At 37.1% G+C, this 19024-nt stretch overlaps 1 long non-coding RNA gene across 1 annotated transcript; it reads right to left on the bottom strand.

Moving 5' to 3' along the window:
• Positions 1–3782: 3782 nt before the first annotated feature.
• Positions 3783–17210, bottom strand: LOC122440133. Its single transcript, XR_006269059.1, has 2 exons — positions 16615–17210; positions 3783–14594 (listed from the first exon to the last, which is right to left on the bottom strand). It is a non-coding gene; the product is annotated as an uncharacterized LOC122440133 (long non-coding RNA).
• Between the last annotated feature and the right edge of the window lie 1814 nt (positions 17211–19024).

Raw genomic sequence — 19024 nt, 5'->3', positions numbered from 1 at the left:
ACAGTAGAAACCATTGCTTATACCTAGCTTTGAGAGGAATGTTTCTAATGTTTTACCTCTAATTTCCTCTAATTACAAAATCTGCTGTATATTTATGATTAGAACACAGTTTGGAAAGGGTCTTTCCCTCTACTTTTAGTTTGTTAAGTGTTTTGTTTACTTATTTTCCAGGCAAGAATACTGGAGTAGGTTGCCATTCCCTTCTCCAGGGGATCTTCCTGACCCAGGAATTGAACTCAGGTCTCCCTCACTGCAAGCAGACTCTTTACCGTCTGAGCCACCAGGGAAGCCTTTTACTTATCAAATTAGGATTTATTGTATTCATCACCGTTTATTAACCTATTAATATAATCAAATTGGATATTGATAATGTGCAGTGTAAAAATCTAATTTTACATTGAAAATACAGTCAATTACAGTAGCAAATTTCAGAATGCTGAGCCATCTTGGGTTTCTGTAAAAAAAAAAAAAAAGCTTACTTGTTCTAATATGTAATGATTTTAATTTGCTTGAATTTAGGGTATTTGTACTTGAAATTTAAGGACTGTTTTTAGTTTGTGCTATATCCTTGCTTGATTTTGGTTAGCCTCATAAAATGAGTTGGAAATATTTCAGTTTTATCAGAAATGTTGAATCAAGGATTATCTATTACTTAGAGACTGAGTAAAACTCACCCCTCTGAGTCTAATTAAAAGTTGGGAAATAGATCTTTCACTAGTTTTCCAAATTCTCATACTATATTTATCAATCCATAAAATGGATATATTAATGTTGATTTTCATAGAAAATGATCTACTTCTGTATTTCCAAATTTACTGACCTACAAAATTGAAAATAGTGTTGTTAGGTGATTTAAGTAATAAAAAGTACATAAAGAACTTAGAATAACTGTTATAAAGTACTCAATAAAAATTATTATTAATTTGATGTTACCAGTATATTTTTTAATTGTCATCTATTCTATATAATTACAGACATGTGTGTACAGACATTCAGGCAGGTTCTTTTAAAATTATACAGACCTAGAATGCCTTTTTGCCCCTTTAAAGCATTTTGGTTTTTTTTTTTCATTTGAAAGCTTAACTCTTAGTGCAAAAACTTAGTTATCTCATTCAAAATTTTTAGGGAAAGAAATCCTACAAACCCTCTATAATGACAACAATAAGGCAACGTAGAGTTTTTATCCAGTTAAGGCTGGATAACTAGTTTTAGGGGCTTCCTCAGAAGCTCAGAAGTAAAGAATCTGCTTGCCATTACAGGAGATGCAACAGACATTGGTTTGATCCCTTGCTCTGGAAGATTCTCTAAAGAAAGAAATGGCAAGAAAGATGGTAACGACAACCCTATATGCAAAACAGAAAAAGAGACACAGAAGTACAGAACAGACTGTTGAACTCTGTGGGAGAAGGTGAGGGTGGGATGTTTCGAAAGAACAGCATGTATATTATCTATGGTGAAACAGATCACCAGCCCAGGTGGGATGCATGAGACAAGTGCTCGGGCCTTGTGCACTGGGAAGACCCAGAGGAATCGGGTGGAGAGGGAGGTGGGAGGGGGGACCGGGATGGGGAATACGTGTAAATCTATGTCTGATTCATATCAATGTATGACAAAACCCACTGAAAAAATAAAAAAAAATAAGAAAGAAATGGCAACCCACCACAGTATTCTTGCCTGAGAAATCCCATGAACAGAGGAGCCTGGTGGGCTGTAGTCCATGGGATCACAAAAGAGTCAGAGGTGACTTAGCAACTAAAAACAAGGTATTTTTTTTTTTTTTTAAGTAGAGCCTGCAGGAAAAAGTTACATTTATTTGCTTATTTGTTCCTAGAAATACATAACTATTTATTTAGTAGTAAATCTTACATGCCAAAAGCTGCACTGGTGAAATACAAAGATAGTAAGACATGGTTTTGAGTATCTAACTTGCTCAAAATTTAGTGCAGAAGACTGACATATCAATAAATATCTGTAATGCAACATGTTCAACATAAACAGAATACCCTAAAAGAGATATGTGTAAATGCTGTCAAGGTCCAAGAATGGAACAAAATCATTTCACAAGTTCTATACGGTGTGAGGATCTTGGAGAAAGTTACAGAGAAGAAATGTCCCCAGCCTGTCATTGGCTGCCAATTTCAATAGGATGACTCATTTATTTTCCTGGATCTCATCAGCCACAGGTAACCATCTCACCAATATCTGGCCCCAAGTCCAACCTCAAGTACAGTCCCACCTTAAGACATAGCACGTGCTTTCCTGTTGCCAAGGAAATTCTTATCTCACACAACAGTCTATTACTTAATTCAAATCTCTGCTCAGTAGTCACCTTCCTAGAGAGCAATTATAAAATAGCAAGCTCCTCTCCCTCTGGCACTATCTTCCCTAGCTTGCTTTACTTTTCTTCACAGCACATAATAAACTCTGACATGTGTGCCTGTTTTGTTTTCTGTTTCCTCTAGTGGAATGTGGGCACAGTACTCTGTTTTGGCCACTGTTTTATCTCCAGTACTTACTGGAGTCTTCATGGCACTTACTAGGTCTTCATTAAATATTGTTGAAAGATTGAATTCCTAAGGCATTTGATACTTTCCTGTGCTGCTCATTACACTCAGATTTGCAGAGCAATTCACATTCACACCTCGTTTGTTTTGCATATTACATTGCCACATTTGAGTAATGAGATTATGCAGAACCCAAATATGAGAATGAAAAATTAAATGGATAAACAAATACATATTGTTACATAAAAATACAATGCATTCTCAGGTAAGAGAATACTGAGAGGAATAAAGAATATACATTTTTGTGCAAAACCAGACATATACAGAGACATCTTCTGTCCACTTAGTTCATCCAGAATGTTGAGAGTGGTCAATAACTTTCTAAATATATTGAAATTTGGGGGACCTAAGTAGACTTTTCTTTCTTTTATGTGATTCATCTTGGTAGCTGGGATGCTCCATTTTTATAATAGAAGCCTGTTTAATTTAGTCTAGGATATTATGAGACTTGGTTTATAATGAACAAAATAATTAAGAGCAAAATAGGATTAAGTTAATAATTTTTCCAAATATTTTCCCCCAGGGAAAGTTCTGCTTTTTAATACTAGCCTGAATTGATTTGAAGGCTTATTAAGAGAAAATGAAAGATCTGTAAAAGGTTCTGTTTGTTCTAAGTAAGAGGAGAAATGCATTATTTTTATTCCCCAGGGGGAAAATATGCAACTAGTTGATTCTGCTCTTTCCACTGCAGAAACCAGAAGCAGTTTCCTCATAAGCATTTCCATTATTTTTCTCCAAGTCCTCTATTAAGTATTTTAACAGCAAAATGTTTGCTAAAAGGAACAGGGGAATTAGATGAATATGAAATAAAAGAGAATATTTAGATTATTTGTTATCAATATGATCTACATGATTTCTATCTTTCTGAATTTACTGAAGTTTCCTCAGTGGTCTAATATGTAATCAGTTGTTTTAAGAGTTCCATGGGAATACACAAAGAAACAGTATTCTGTATTGTTAGGGTATTGTGTTTGGGACACACTGATTAGGTCAACCATATGATTTATTATGTTACAAGAACTCTTACATATTTTGGTCTGCTTCATCAATCATGATCTGACAGTTTATTTAAATTCACCTACAACTACTGTGAATTTCTACAAGCACTTTTGCTTTATGTATATTTATGGTATGATAGTTGGTAAATAAAGGTGTTTGAAAGTTATATCCTTATTCTAGACTGCATGCATTTCATCACTTAAAAGGATACTCTTTTTCTTATTTATCATTATGCCTTTAATAAAACTTATCCACAACTTGAATAAAGCAAGTCCACAACTTTGTTAAATATCCAAATATATCCTTCATTCCATTATTAACCATTTCCATGGCTGGGTATTTTTTTATTCTTCTTCCATACTGTATTATAGTGCTACTCAATTATACTGAAAACTCAGGTTAAGTTCTAATTTTAACCATTACCAACATATTTTGGATGAAATGGTAAAAGAAAGGAAGAAAAAGTGGGAAACTGATTAAATACATAGAGAATTAGCAACATCAAAAACAAACAAGTAAACAAAAATACCATAGGTAGTTGTTATAACTTTCTTCACCTAGCTTTGAAGTGATAGTTGGTATTTATAACTTCTGCGTTCTTCAGCTGGTAGGGTCGAGTGATACAGTGATACAAACCTTTCTCCCTGTGGGGGATGAGACTTTTTATTATTTTTGTTTTAGCTTTTATTTAGTTTTAGTTTTTTAGTTTTTGTTTTAGTTTTATATTTAGTTTTTATTATTATTGCTCATTTTCAAACTCCATGAATCTTTTCAAGTGAAGCAGAAGTGTTAGCAAGCATCCTAGAGAAACTTGGGGGCTTCAGATATACTTCCCCCTTCTACTGTGTAATAACATCAATCCTATTCACTCTCTGGTCGGTCACTACAGAGAATCTATCCACTCCATTCTTTCCTCATTGCTTCAGGGGCAGGAAGAGCCCCAACAGTCAGCTGGCAACCTCAGCATCAAGGTCAAGTGAATCCTTATTTTATGCCCTTGTGAATGATTTCCTAAATCTAAAACTACCAAAAGTATAGCTAGGGAGAATGAAAGCCAACCTTGACAAAAGGTTCATTAAGATAAATAATGAGAATTACCATGCCCTTGGTGGCTATATTCTGGTTATGGAAAGCAAAAAAAAAAAAAAAAAAGAAAATTAGATACTGATTACTGGTTTAGAGAGCATCCCATAGGATAGCACCTCAAATTTACAAGTCATTGTTACCAGCTGGTATCATACTGAATAATTTACTGACTACTGAACCATTTTATAATAAATCCCTTAAGTATCAGGCTGTCTTGTCATTTTCACCATAAAAGAGTTTCTTTGTTAAAAACAACGTATAAGGGATACAATTATGGGAAATATGGAATTCAGGATGTCTAACAAAGACAATCTATATTCAGAAAAAAAAAATGTTTATTCCGGCAGGGGTGGTGAAATTCTGCCCAATCCATATGGGTGACTATTCAACCCTCCAATCCCTAACTGGAGGGAAAAGGGTCTGTTTTGGTCTGTGCTGTTAATATATGAGGCACTTAGCAGTGGGGTTAGCCAGATGAACTTCTGTGAGGGAAAACCAAGGTTGTTTATAATGCATATAACCTGCTATCTTTGATACTGTGGCCACTTTGCTCAACCCATTGAGCAAACAAGCACTGAAGTAAGAGGAAAGAGTCACAAAGACATCCCTAGAATGCATCTTATAGTCTATCTGATTACTGAAAGCCTGGTCTGCAATATGTTTTTCATGAATATTCATACAAGACACATATATTCTATACTCCAGACACATTCTGAGGAGACCATATTTTAAACTGTCTTAAATATTGTTGCCAGTCCTTTTAATCATCTGACCATTCCATCCAAAGTTGAGCCACTATTTATGAATCAGCACACAGTCATACTTCTTGCCAACCCTTTTCCACACCCTCCAGATGTATCACCTGAAGACACAGCCAAGAGGACACTCTTGCTTCCTCACTGTAGTCCAAGGATACGAGGCTGCTACAGTGCTTTTCTGGTTACTACCATCAAACTGTGCGCACTTACCTGCAAACCAGGCTCAGCTATGTTCTTCCTCAGTCAACTGTGTCTTGGTAATCTTGCATGGGGCCATAGACCAATGCTGAGGAAGGGGTGGTATGCCAGCATCTTCGAGTAAATGATTGAAGACCAGACGCATTAACCACCTAACAGCAGGCATATGAGCAGTGAGCACATGAGCAGTGAGTTCGGCTGGCCCTGGGCTGTCAGGCCAAGGTCAGTGTGACCATGGCCTTTCCAAAACCACCTGGATACTGTCATGGGGCAGAAGGGGCCCCATTTGCAACACTGGGGTTGAAAATAGGACGCCAATTAGTCCCCTTTAGATCGTGCTGCTGATGGGGTCCTTGGGCCTCACCATGAACCAAGACTCCCAGGTGATTCTCATTCTACGGCGGGTCCGTCTCACCTATCAAGGCCTCGGTGATCCCGATAACATGCAGCTTCAGAGTGAACGAGAGGCTCGGTACAAGTGTGGCCTCGGACACTGGCAGCTGTCTGGTTTCTTTCCCACAAGAGACCCGGAGAGTAACCGGACCTCCTGCGAACTGCTTCCGGCCAGGACCCCCTCCTCTGCGTGTCTTTCCCTTCGCTCCCGGGGACCTGCCCAAGCCACGCAGGCGCCTTCGCTCTCTCCAGGCCTCCCCGAGCCACGGCCACCTCAGCAACGTGTCTCTCATTTCCCAGGTGATGTCTCTTATTCAGAGATCCCTCAGCCAGCTGCTCCCCTCACCCTCATCCCCCGCCCGGGCAAGACTTTTGAGTTCCCCCAGCTCCTCCCCCGACTTCGCCTTCATGGGGAATAGGCGACTTTCGGTGGGATCGGGATTGGAATTAGGCAGCCGTACTGGGTCTTCCATGAACCAGCTCCAGTTATCCAGCCCCTCACGACCCTTGAGTTCTTTAAGATCTCTGGTTTCTCTGAACCTCAAGGACTCACACGCGCAGTACACATTCTTTCAGTAAGTCTTGGGGTGGGTCTGAACCCCCAGATAGTGCCGTCCATGTGGAGGGATTGCCTCTGCCTCAGTACACGATATGTTAGAATTTAGAACATTCCAACACAGTTTGTAATATCTTAAGACTCCATTCACCTCGAGGTGAGGACTTGAGGAAGGCACATTCTCAGGCACATTAAATTTAGAAAACTTGAGGATCTTGAAATAAAACCCTTTGCCTATGATCCTATTTGCCATGATCTCTTAGTCTTTTAAAGTCTGAATGTGATGCCAACAGTTCTCAAATCCAGTTTAAAACTGATCTCTACCTATAGTAAACTCCTTGCAGTTTATAAACCTGCTCATTTCTTGCCCGCAACTATATGAAAGAGCACAGCTGCTCTCTCTTAAAAAACCACTCGCTTCACTCAGAGATGATAATTTCTCCTTTCATCATCTCAGGTTGGAGTCCCTCAACCATGCTCATACCTAGGGAATATATCCTTTTAAACTTAATTCATTTTTGCATTTTGAGCATGCCATCTCTTTCCAACAGAAACCAATAGAGATAATATATTGAAGTTTTATAAAGTGTTTTCATGTTTCTCTGTACCATTAACTAACCTACCCCAAGCTCTGTTAGCAGAATAACTTTGTATTAATCATTGATTAATGTGAATGGCAAATATAGGTAGACAAAAGTTAAGCTCATAACAGAGATAATAATCTTAAAAACAACTGAATTTCGAAAGCTAGAGAAAAGTTTCTTGGATTCCAAGTGGTTGACTCCTCTTATCAAGCGCCAGAGCAAATTAAATATGGGTTAGTAACATAAATCATAAAACAGGAAAATATTCCAGATTATAATTTGAGAACAGATTTTCTGGAAGGGGGAGACTTCTGTTGACTTACAGGAGGAGGATGAGGTGGTATTTGGAGAGAAAGATATATAAGAAGTAGAAAAGAGCATAGATGCAAATAGAAATCGTGTCTTCCACTCTTTTGGGTTGAGATCCCCAGGGTCAAGTTGAAAGAAATTCCACATAGGCTTGGGTGGACAGACAAACTTGTTTTTCACGTTATGTAGTCTAAGAAGGTCCTTGTGTGTTAGAGGAATGTGCATCTAAACAGTACTCAGGAGTGACTGACTGAATAATGTAGACAGACGGGCCAGAGAACAGATTCCTATAGCAGTGAAGAAAGCAATAGCTTAGAGCTCCAAGAGGGAATGCGATATGACTGAGAGAGAATAAGGAGGACAGAGAAGATACAGATTACAAGGATCTGACACCTGTAAGTCATTAGCATCACCTTGTAGCTTAGAATGACAGGGATCAGATAAGATGCTTCTCCGTAACAGAAGCCAGAACCAAGACCAGAGTGATGTGATGATATACTTATCTCTCAGTACCAGAATGATAACCAGCATGTTAGATACCGGGTTCATACCCAACGAGATGAAATTGAGAAAGAGGGGGTGGGACCTGAATTGACTTGGGTATTTACCCAGTGTGACTGAATTCTAAAGCAGGCATGACCAAGTCACTTGAATTGGCATATTTAAGTTTTCTATCATTAGCAGACATAGTATTGCACTAAATTCCAGATGAAAGCAAGCTTTTTATAGGTAAGCAGAGCCATATCAGCATTCATACTTCTAGAATGGTGCCTGCTATGGATACAGGTGGGAATGCAAAGGACTTTGGAGAAATCTACATGCAGAAAGTGAAATCATCTGGGCTTTCGACAACATGGGCTGGGAAAATAGATTGCACCTGGAAGAGAGTCAAACATAAGGACAAACAACTGGTCATTAATTCTCCTCCATCATCCTTTAGTTTTTCTCAGAATACAATGTTAGGGGAGGGGCAGATGAGCAGAACAAGGTTATTGGATTCTGTAAGACATCTAGAGTTGAATCTAAAGGTGAGCTAAAAATATCCAAAATTTCTGCCAATCCTGTTGCTACACAAATATTGAATATATCAAAGAGGTGGCACCTCAGGAAATTGGGGCTTGAATTAATCACAAGTGAAAATCAATTTACATATTTAGCCCACTGGGCATATCCTCCTGGGAGGAATATGAATGATCAGCCCTCAAACAAGCTGGGAGACACAAAGGCTTGCACTCTCTGAGAAATAAAAAAATAAATATTCAGTCTCCAATATTCCTTTATACACAATTCTCAGAATATAATAAAATACATTACAAACATGAAGAAGGAGGAAAATGTGATTCAGAACCAAAAGAAACAGTTGATAGAAGCAGACTTACAGATAGGCAAGTTATTGAAATTAGCAGGCAAGAGCCTTAAGGCAATTATTAACAAAATAATTTAAGGGAAAATATGGATATAATCTGTGAAGAGATGGGACACGTCAAGAAAAATATAGAAACTCTAAAAAAGAGCTAAAAAGAAATTTTAGATCTTAAAAAGGCAATAACTGAAATAAAAATTCCAATGGATTGGTTTTTTTATTCTTGCAATACCCAATCTGCTCTTTTATCATGATTCAGTGATGGCTCAGTGAAATGAAAAGTTAAAACCAAAATGAAATATCAGAAAGGCTAAAATTAGAAAGCTATGTACTGGAGACATTGTAAAGAAAAATAACTTTCATACATTGCTGGTAGGAGTGCAAATAAAATAATAAATCACTCTGAACAACCCTTTGCACAAAATTAAACATCTATCTCTTCTACAATCTAGCAATTCTGCTCCTTAAAGGACAAGAACATGTACATACACACACACACACACACACACACGCACACATAATGTGAAGATTTACTCACGATGATTCCAAACTGAAAACATTTCAAACATCTACCCATAGTAAAATTTACTTTAAAATTTTGATAGGATACTATATAGCAGAGAATAGGATATGTCATAGCAGAGAAAAAGAAAGAAATGCTGGTACATATAACTACACGAAAATCATAAAAAACATTATGCTGAGTGAAAGAAATAGGGCTAAAAATGTACTTACTGCATGATTCTGTTTATATGAAGTTCAGGAATAGAACGAAACTAATTTATGGTAATAGAGTTTAGGATGATGGTTACCTCTGGGTACATAGCTGTATATTTACTAGAAGGCTTCATAGGGAAACCACTGGGGAAAAGGAATATGTCTTGATCTGGGTACAGCTGATATGTGTGCACACAGACAAAAATTCATCAGGCAGTACACTAAAATTTGTGTACTTTACTGAAGTCAAATTATACTGCAATAAATAAAATGATATATTTAACATAGGCTACTACAGTAAGATAAGATGTTTTAGAATTTTCAGGATAATACAGCTAAATAAAAAATAAAACTAATAAGAAAATAGTAAATATGATTTGTTTAGCAGTTACCAGAATATAGGATAATATCTATTAAATGGCTCTTGAAATGGTTTATACATTCTAGAATCACGTCTATGTTACAATCATTGATGCGCCACCTCCTAGCTGTGGGATCTGGGCACAGTAACTTAATCTTTGTGTTTCTGTGCTCTCATGTGTAAAAGAGAGATAGCAGTAGTATTTACCTGATAGTATTATTGTAGGACAAATGAGAAAATATCTATAATTATTAGAGTGCCTGGAAAATGAGTAGAATCAACAAATGTTTATTATCATTATTATTTGTAGCATTATCCAAACGTGTATCTTTTCCAGATATAAATATTTGTTAAAAATAGCCCATGTATCTGTTGTAAGGAAGGCCATAAATAACAAATAGTGATTTCTTAGTAAAATATTTCTGAAGGTTTATTCTAAAAATTAAGAAAAGATATTTAGGGAGGCAAACTCATTTAGATTTGTCATCTGGAAAGATGTTTTGAAGGGAGAACACTTTATACACATATATACATGTGTGGAGACAATTTTATAAACAATATGCTGAAATTTATCACAAAATTGAAGATAAAGGTCATGGACTTTAACATTGGATTATGAAAGAATCTTAAATGCATATTTATCTTTGTCATTCGCCATTTAGCCTTCATTTACAGAATAAATCCCAAAGTCCTTTGTATGACAGGAAAGGTCTTTATTAGGGCTTTTTTTTTTTTAAGAAGTTGAAACCTACCTGCTCTCTTTGGTCCACAAAAAATTTACACTGACTCCACTGAACTTCTAACGCATTCCTGGACCATGGCATTTCACGTATTTTGCAGTAGTTCTTTGCTCTTCTTCCTTTTTTCCTAGACTATGTATTCCTTAAGAACACTAGCCTTATTTTAATCAGCTTTGACCAGAAATTAGTACCATGATTCGAGGAATACAATAGGCACTTAAAAACCATTTACTGAATGAATAATTACTTAGAAACCTAAAATTAACAGAAGCAGGGGGCAGGGGAAAGTCAGAGAACATACACAGCTGTCTAAAATGATCAGAAACAGTCATTCTATAAATTAATGTACAATAAGAAGAGCAGGAGAGTGAGCATCTGCTTAAGGAAAGGATACAGAGAAATAAAGATACAGCAATATCTTTCCATTTATCATTTTCAGAGCAACAAGCAGCTATTTGGAGCCACTCATCAAAGATTACTTAAGAGAAACAAAGATGATGATAATGAAGTGTGATGAGCTTAACGTTTAAAAAAGATCGTCGCTATTATTATTATTATGTACTACAACGGAAAGAAGAAAAATAATTTAAAAATTCCAATCCTTGAAAATTAAAACTGTTGGAAACCAGGAATATTGAAATGCATACAAATCAGAACTGTTCTAAATTATTACAAAAAAACAAAAAAAAAAACAGGGAAGAGAAGAAGGTGACACAAATAAGGAGACAATGACAAGGAGAAAAATTGCTAGATTTTTTTTTAAAGTGTATGTTTTCTATTAGAGTACCAATGACCTTATTTGGTTGTAGGAAAATTTAAAACACATATTATATCTATCATTCTCTTACATAAAAATATTTTCTTTTTATTTTTTAGGTTATTTAATGAACTAGTGGTCAACAAAAATGCTGGGTTTGCCTCTGTGAACGTGCTAAGTTCTTCACAGCATTTGAAAGTCACTGGAGAGGTAAGGAACCGATTAAACATACTCTTTTGAGATTTCAGTTTCCTGTGTCAATTTAACACTTTAGTCTAATCAAAACTCTTGCTTGACACATCCTCCTATTGTGGCATTTCCAACCCACTAGAAATTCTTTGTCTCTGAGAGATTGGCAGTGTTCTGTGAAGTGCCTTTTAAACTCACTTTCCGTCCATACACCTGTCTTCTGCTTGAGAAAAAGAATAGCAGCTAACTCTTGACCCTTTTATAAGTGCATCACTTTGGTGGTTGCAGTTTCTCTTGTATTGAGATTAGAACTTTCAAGTTTTGAAGAGAGTCAGTATTTCTTTCCCTAGTTTTAATTCCCAGTTTTCATGAGAGAAAGAGTTCAGCAATTTTCTAAGTATCTTGAATATGTGATAGGTTTAAAAGAGTCACAAATTCTTTGTAATTATTCCCATTGGGAGGTAAAGTGGAATTCCCCCTCCTTCATGACTTGATTAGTGAATAGAGCGTGGCACACTTCTGAAGCTAGCTTTTAAGAAGCCTTACATACTCTGCCTTGGGAACTTAAAACTCTTGCTGGAGCTCTCAGCTGTCTTGTAAGAAGCTCAACTACCCTGGAGCAATCATGCTTTGAGAATCCCTAGCCACACGAAGAGGGCTCTGGAGGATGATACACCATGCACTGCAGAGAGGGAAAGAAGGAAGAGGGAGACATAGAACCAAGAGCTCCACAGCTCCAGACACATCAGTGAAGGCACCATCTTGGAAATGTATCCTCCATCCCCAGCCATCCCAGTAGATGCCATGGGAATCTGCTGAGCCTTTCCTGTATTTCTGGCCCACACAATCATGAAGAATAAAAAATGTCTGCTTTAAGCAACAAAATTTGGGGAATAGTTCATTATGTAGCAATAGTTAACCAGAACAATTGGGAATCTACCAAAAGTTTCTTAAGATGTTTTTGTAAAATCAATCTTGCTTTCTACTTCTGTTCAGTAGACCATCTGGATAAATCACAAAACAATTATTAAATTAAAAGTTATCTAATTTGCATGTAATAGGTCACTCAGAGAGTGTTCAACTAAAATGACTTTTAATTATGGAAATAATAGCAATAACAAAAATTGATATTCTTCAACCCTTCCTTAATTTTTCCCCAAGGAATGATAAAGTGTCAGCAGTTCTTAACTACCTGAAAATTTCTGCAGAACAGTTTGTGCTCTTTTGACATGGTTGGAAATTGATGAGTGAAGAGGATGTCAAGTTCATAAAAATGACAAATGCTTCTGTCATTAACAGATGCATTAACCTCTGTCAGGAGAAAATCTTTCATTTGAGGAATAAGTTAAATAAAATTCTCATGCTAAATTCCATTCCCATTGAAAATAAGCCTTTAATGCTAAACTTTCATTTGGGATGAAGTTGTTTTTTTTTTTTTTAACTTAAAAGCGAGGACATTTAACACAAAAGAACATGTCACATTTCTGCCTGATCAATTAATTACAATGATGACTGTAGATGACTTTGAAGTGAAACAAGAGAGAATACCCACTGGATACAAGTGAGCATTATTTCTTTCAGGAGGAAGTTCCTAGGAATTTTTGAGGCAAAAGTATTGAGTTAGCCTTGATTTTTACCCCCCTTAAAAAAAAGCATTATGTTGCTTTCTTTTAGTTTTCTGAATCAATATAAAAGTGGGACTTCAAAAACCCAATTTCTTGAGTCATTGGCAGGTAAGATAATTAAGAGAAAAAGAGAAGCCCAGATACACCAATAACCAGAAATTAAAATAAAACATTTTGAAATAGGGACTAAGAGAAAGGATGGTTAATTCCAAACCTTGATAGAAAACCAGTTTCATGCTCCAGACACTGCCAAGCATGTCATATACGATCAAATCACTCAGTGATTTTTAAGAGAGAGTACACTGGAGTTCAGGAGTCAGTGTTCCATGAATATTATCATATCTCTTCATAGTCAGAGCATACTGAGCCAAGAGTGCTAGTAACCTGGGTTAAAAGTACATGAATGGTAAGCACACTTTGGAAATTCAAGTCAGATACCTCAGAAAATGCTTTACATTTTATCTCCCTGGCCTCGTTTACTTTTTTTTTTTTGATAAAGCAGAAAATACATTTATTAAAAAGATGTTTAACATAGTGAAGCCACTCTAGAAATTATTTAGCAAACATATGTATACCTTGTGTTCCAACAACCTCATCCCTAGACACACACCTAACTAAAAGGTATGTTCCCCAAAAGACATACAGTAGGATATTTATAGGAGCACTATGAATCTTACAAGAGTGGAAACATCCCAAATGTCTATTCACAATAGAAAGGATAATACAGGGCAATACATTTACACTATGGAATACTGTGTACAGTGAGAAGGAACCATTTACTACTACATGCAGCAAATGGATAAGTCTCACAAACATAGTTGAGCAAAAGAAGTCAGAAACCAAAGAGTTCATATTGTGTGATTCTTTTTTTTTTTTTTTTGTATGATTCCTTTGAAATGACATAGATTACAAGGATAAATGTTCTAGAGTCCCTCTGTCCTTATTTCCTCAGAGATGATTTTTTCAGAGAAAGATAAGGTTTACCCTTGTCTTGAGGATGGGCAGGATGGGCAGCTCTACCAGGCATCCTATGAAAGCTCTGAGATTCATAATTTTGGAATTCTTGTCCTGTGATACTGAGCCCCACTCTACATCTGTCAGGTTTATCTGCTTGTATTGCCTCAACTTGTAGGAGGTTGGGGTATGGGAAATCAGTGGAAGATGTTGTGTAAAGAAATAATTAATCTGTTATTTAAGTGAGAAAACTCATGTCTTTTGTCAGGACAAAGCAAATATAGCTATAAAAACATAATAGGACTGGGGTCTATAGGATGAAATCTCCCATATTTGTGGTGAAAACCATGTTTAGGGTTTGGAAATCCCTGAGTTCTCTTAATCAAATTTCTATCCTATTTTTCCTCTATGTGTGTGTGTGCTTGATTGCTCCAGTTGTGTCTGACTCTTTGCAACCCCATGGACTGTAGTCTGCCAGACTCCCCTGTCCATGGAATTCTCCAGGCAAGAACACTGGAATAGGTTGCCATGCCCTCCTTCAGGGGATCAAACCCACATTTTCTGCATTGCAGGATGATTCTTTACCTACTGAGCCACCTGGGAAGTCCATTTTTTCCTCTATAATCTTTGAAAAATAAAATATTTTAATAAAGGCTATATATTAGAAATATTACTAAAGTGAAATTAAGCATTTATTTTAATAGAACTGCATAAAAAATTTAGCTAGACCCCAAATTCTGTGCATCACTGGAATTTGAGTACAAATGCAGAAATGTGGTCACTAGTAAAGTGGAAAATTATTTCTCTTACCCAAAATGGGTGGGATTATTGGGAGTGGGGTGCAGGTTTTGCCAAGTTTACAGTCTTGGCACAGTGCCTTGTATTAGCTAGTCAAGTACATGTTAAAGGAGGTAAATCAAATAGGTAATTTGTCCTGTGATAGTTTATATGTGACCAGAGACCCATCCCAAATCACAAAGATTCAATGTAATGATGAAACTAATATAAAATAGCCTATAATCTAGCCAATAAAGCAGATGTTTTTCTGGAACTCTCTTGCTTTTTCGATGATCCAACGTATGTTGGCAATTTGATCTCACCAGAGATCCTCTGCCTTTTTCTAAATCCAGCTTGAACATCTAGAAGTTCACGGTTCACGTACTGTTGAAGCCTGGCTTGGAGAAACTGTGGAAAATTCTTAAAGAGATGGGAATACCAGACCACCTGACCTGCCTCCTGAGAAATCTGTATGCAGGTCAAGGAGCAACAAGAAGTTAGAACCGGACTTGGAACTACAGACTGGTTCCAAATTGGGAAAGGAGTAATCAAGGCTGTATATTGTCACCCTGCTTATTTAACTTACATGCAGAGTACATCATGAAAAATGCTGGACTGGATGAAGCACAAGTTGGAATCAAGATTGCCAGGAGAAATATCAATAACCTCAGATATGCAGATGACACCACACTTATGACACAAAGAAGAACTAAAGAGCCTTTTGATGAAAGTGAAAGATAGAGTGAAAAAGTTGGCTAAAAGCTCAACATTCAGAAAGCTAAGATCATGGCATCTGGTCCCATCACTTCATGGCAAATTGATTGGGAAACAATGGAAACAGTGACAGATTTTATTTTTTGATGGGCTCTAAAATCACTGCAGACAGTGACTGCAGCAATGAAATTAAAAGACGCTTGCTCCAAAAAAAAAAAAGACGCTTGCTCCTTGGAAGAAAAGTTATGACCAATCTAGACAGCATATTAAAAAGCAGAGACATTACTTTGCCAACAAAGGTCTGTGTAGTCAAAGCTATGGTTTTTCTAGTAGTCATTTATGGATGTGAGAGTTGGACTATAAAGAAAGCTGAGTGCCAAAGAACTGATGCTTTTGAACTGTGGTATTGAAGACTCTTGAGAATCCCTTGGACTGCAAAGAGATCCAAACAATCTATCCTAAAGGAATACAGTCCTGAATTTTCCTTGGAAGGACTGATGCTGAAGCTGAAACTCCAATACTTTGGCCACCTGATGTGAAGAACTGACTCATTGGAAAAGGCCCTGATTCTGGGAAAGATTGAGGGTGGGAGGAGAAGGGGACAACAGAGGATGAGATAGTTGGATGGTATCACCGAATCAATGGACATGGGTTTGAGTAAACTCCAGGAGTTGGTGATGGACAGGGAGGGAGGCCTGGCGTCCTGCAGTCCATGGGGTTGCAGGGAGTTGGACACGACTGAGCGACTGGACTGAACTGAACTGAATCAAGCCGTGGGTTTCCCAGGTGGTGCTAGTGGTAAAGAACCTGCCTGCCAATGCAGGATGTAAGAGACACTGGTTTGATCCCTGGGTTGGGAAGATGCTCTGGAGGAGGGCATGGCAACCCACTCCAGTATTCTTACCTGGAGAATCCCCATGGATAGAGGAGCCTGGTGAATTATAGTCCATGGGGTCACAAAGAGTCAGACATGACTGAAGTGACTGAGCATGCACACATATATGCACACATGCAATCTATCCATATTTAATATGTCCATTATGAAAATATGATGTCATGAAAGAATAAGAATGGCCTGCATGGAGGCTTAAAGGAGTAAAAAGAAGAACTTCTTCCAGTACCTCCATCACTTTTGGGAGACTGGCAGACTAGAATTCTCTGGGCTGCTTGGTAATTAAAATGCTCACAGTGAAGAAAATAGAGCTGGAGTTAGGAAATGCTAAGTTGAAAGATACATATCAAACAATTAGTTTTTTTTTTCATAATTCAATTTTCTTTCATTTATTCATACTTGTGTGATGGATATAACATATCAATTAACTGTTAGTCATAAACTGTGGCTAGACACTTTTTCAATTGACTACCCAAAAGATACAACCTTCATGTACTACTTCTTGCAAAGTATATATAACTGTAAAGTTAGAACAATTAACTTAAAATAACTATCCCAAATATCATATCACTTAAATGTGGAATCTAAAAAATGATATAAATGAACTTATTTACAAAACAGAAATAGACTCATAGACAAAGAAGACAAATTTATGGTACCAAAAGAAGGGGGTGGATGAGGGATAAATTAGGAGTTTGGGATTAACAAATACACACTACTATATATAAAATAGATAAGCAAGAAGGACCATCTGTATAGCACAAGGAACTGTATTCAGCATCTTGTAACAACCTATAATGGAAAAGAATATGAAAAGGAATAGATATATAATTGAATCACTTTGCTCTATACCTGAAACACACACAACATTGTAAATCAACTATACCTCAATTAAAAAAAAGAAAAAAGAATAACTGCCTATGTAACAGGAGATCAAGACATTGCAGATTTCTGATTATGTTTATTTTTGTTTTTTTCCCAGCCTGACCATTAGTCACTGATGTTCATTCATAAGAATGAAGTTTTTAAATAACATCTCTTGCATATAAGGCAAGTTTTCAACTTGCCCAAGTTGATAGTTCACAAAATATAGTTTAATAAATTCCAAAAGTGAAATAGGCTAAAACATTTCACCCTCTAAATAGAATGGCGGATACAGACACACTAAGACTAGACGGTTCATTTCAATAGCATGAATGAAGCAGAAATATATTAATCTGTATTGAGTGAAGAGCCTGAAACTTCCTGCAGCCATGTAAGGGTGAACACTGTTACCTAGGATAAAGGCTCATGGTCTAGGGAGTTCCATGCCTTGGGAAATAGTATCTATTTTCCTGCTAGGTAAAGGCTCCTCGGACTTTCAGGCTCTCAAAATCTGATGGCAGCATGGCTTAAGACTATCATCTATTTCCATTAACTCCAAACTTGTGCTTACCAGACAAACTTTCACCCTGAATTTTGCTTCTAAGAAGGCTTTGGATATTGGAAAGATAACAATACAAGGCCAACTAATATGCCCTTGTGAATTAATTGGCAGCTGTTATCTCTAAATTGGCAAGCCAGTTGGAATAATGTGCCCTGTACAGTTTGCTAATACAGATCAATCCTCTCAAAATCTGCTCAAAACCCCTTAATCAGTTGGAGCCCTGAACCCACAAGGGTCACTGATGTAAACCCAGAGCTATTCAGATTCCATAAAAGTGTAGACCCTCTTAAGTCACAATCTTTGATCTGAAGTTTCAAACCTAGGAGAGATTTGAGAGAGCATGGATTACGAGATGGTACAATGACAGCCAGAGACAAGGATTATTTTAACATTCTAGAAGCAAAAAAGGAACCTCTGCCACAGTTGTGCAGAGTATAAGATCGAAATAAGCCATAGTATCCCTGCTGATATCCTGAAGGACACTTTTAATTAAAGGTTTGGGGTTTTTTTGTGTCTTGTTATTATCATAAGAAGAGAATTACTATTTTTTTTAACCTCCATTGCTTAGTATTTAACAAATACTACTCAGGATATACTAAAAGATGGACAACCTGCTGATGAATGGGTGGGGCGGGGGAGGGATGGTAAAAATGTTTCATGACACTAAATAATGCTGAAGCTAGAAGTCCACAAAGCTAAAATAAGTGAAAAGGGTGAATTAAAAAAGAGAAAAGAGTAAATATGGGGGGGGGGGTGGTAAAGAAGACAAAAACAGGGAAAAAGGAGAACAGAGCTGAGCCTGAGCAGGAGATAGCAGTGATGCCCTAGATTGGGTTCATGCTTCTGGCACTGAGATCCCTGAGCCGGTGAATGAATTCAGTTCTATGCTTTTCCAGAGCCTAAGCGCCCAGCACTGAGCAAGGCAGTTACTGTCCTTGTTTTCATGGAGTGGATTATCTCAGAGAAGAAGACAAGACTGGTATATGAAAAGGTAAACAATGAGAATCCCAGGCTCATTGTGAATGGAATGTGCTAGCAACAAGCAGGTGCTACGTGACAGCA

This window comes from Cervus canadensis, chromosome 4 (assembly GCF_019320065.1).
Source record: "Cervus canadensis isolate Bull #8, Minnesota chromosome 4, ASM1932006v1, whole genome shotgun sequence".
Lineage (NCBI taxonomy): Eukaryota > Metazoa > Chordata > Mammalia > Artiodactyla > Cervidae > Cervus > Cervus canadensis.
Note: the sequence above shows the minus strand (reverse complement) of the source record. Positions and strands in the feature narration are given on the sequence as shown.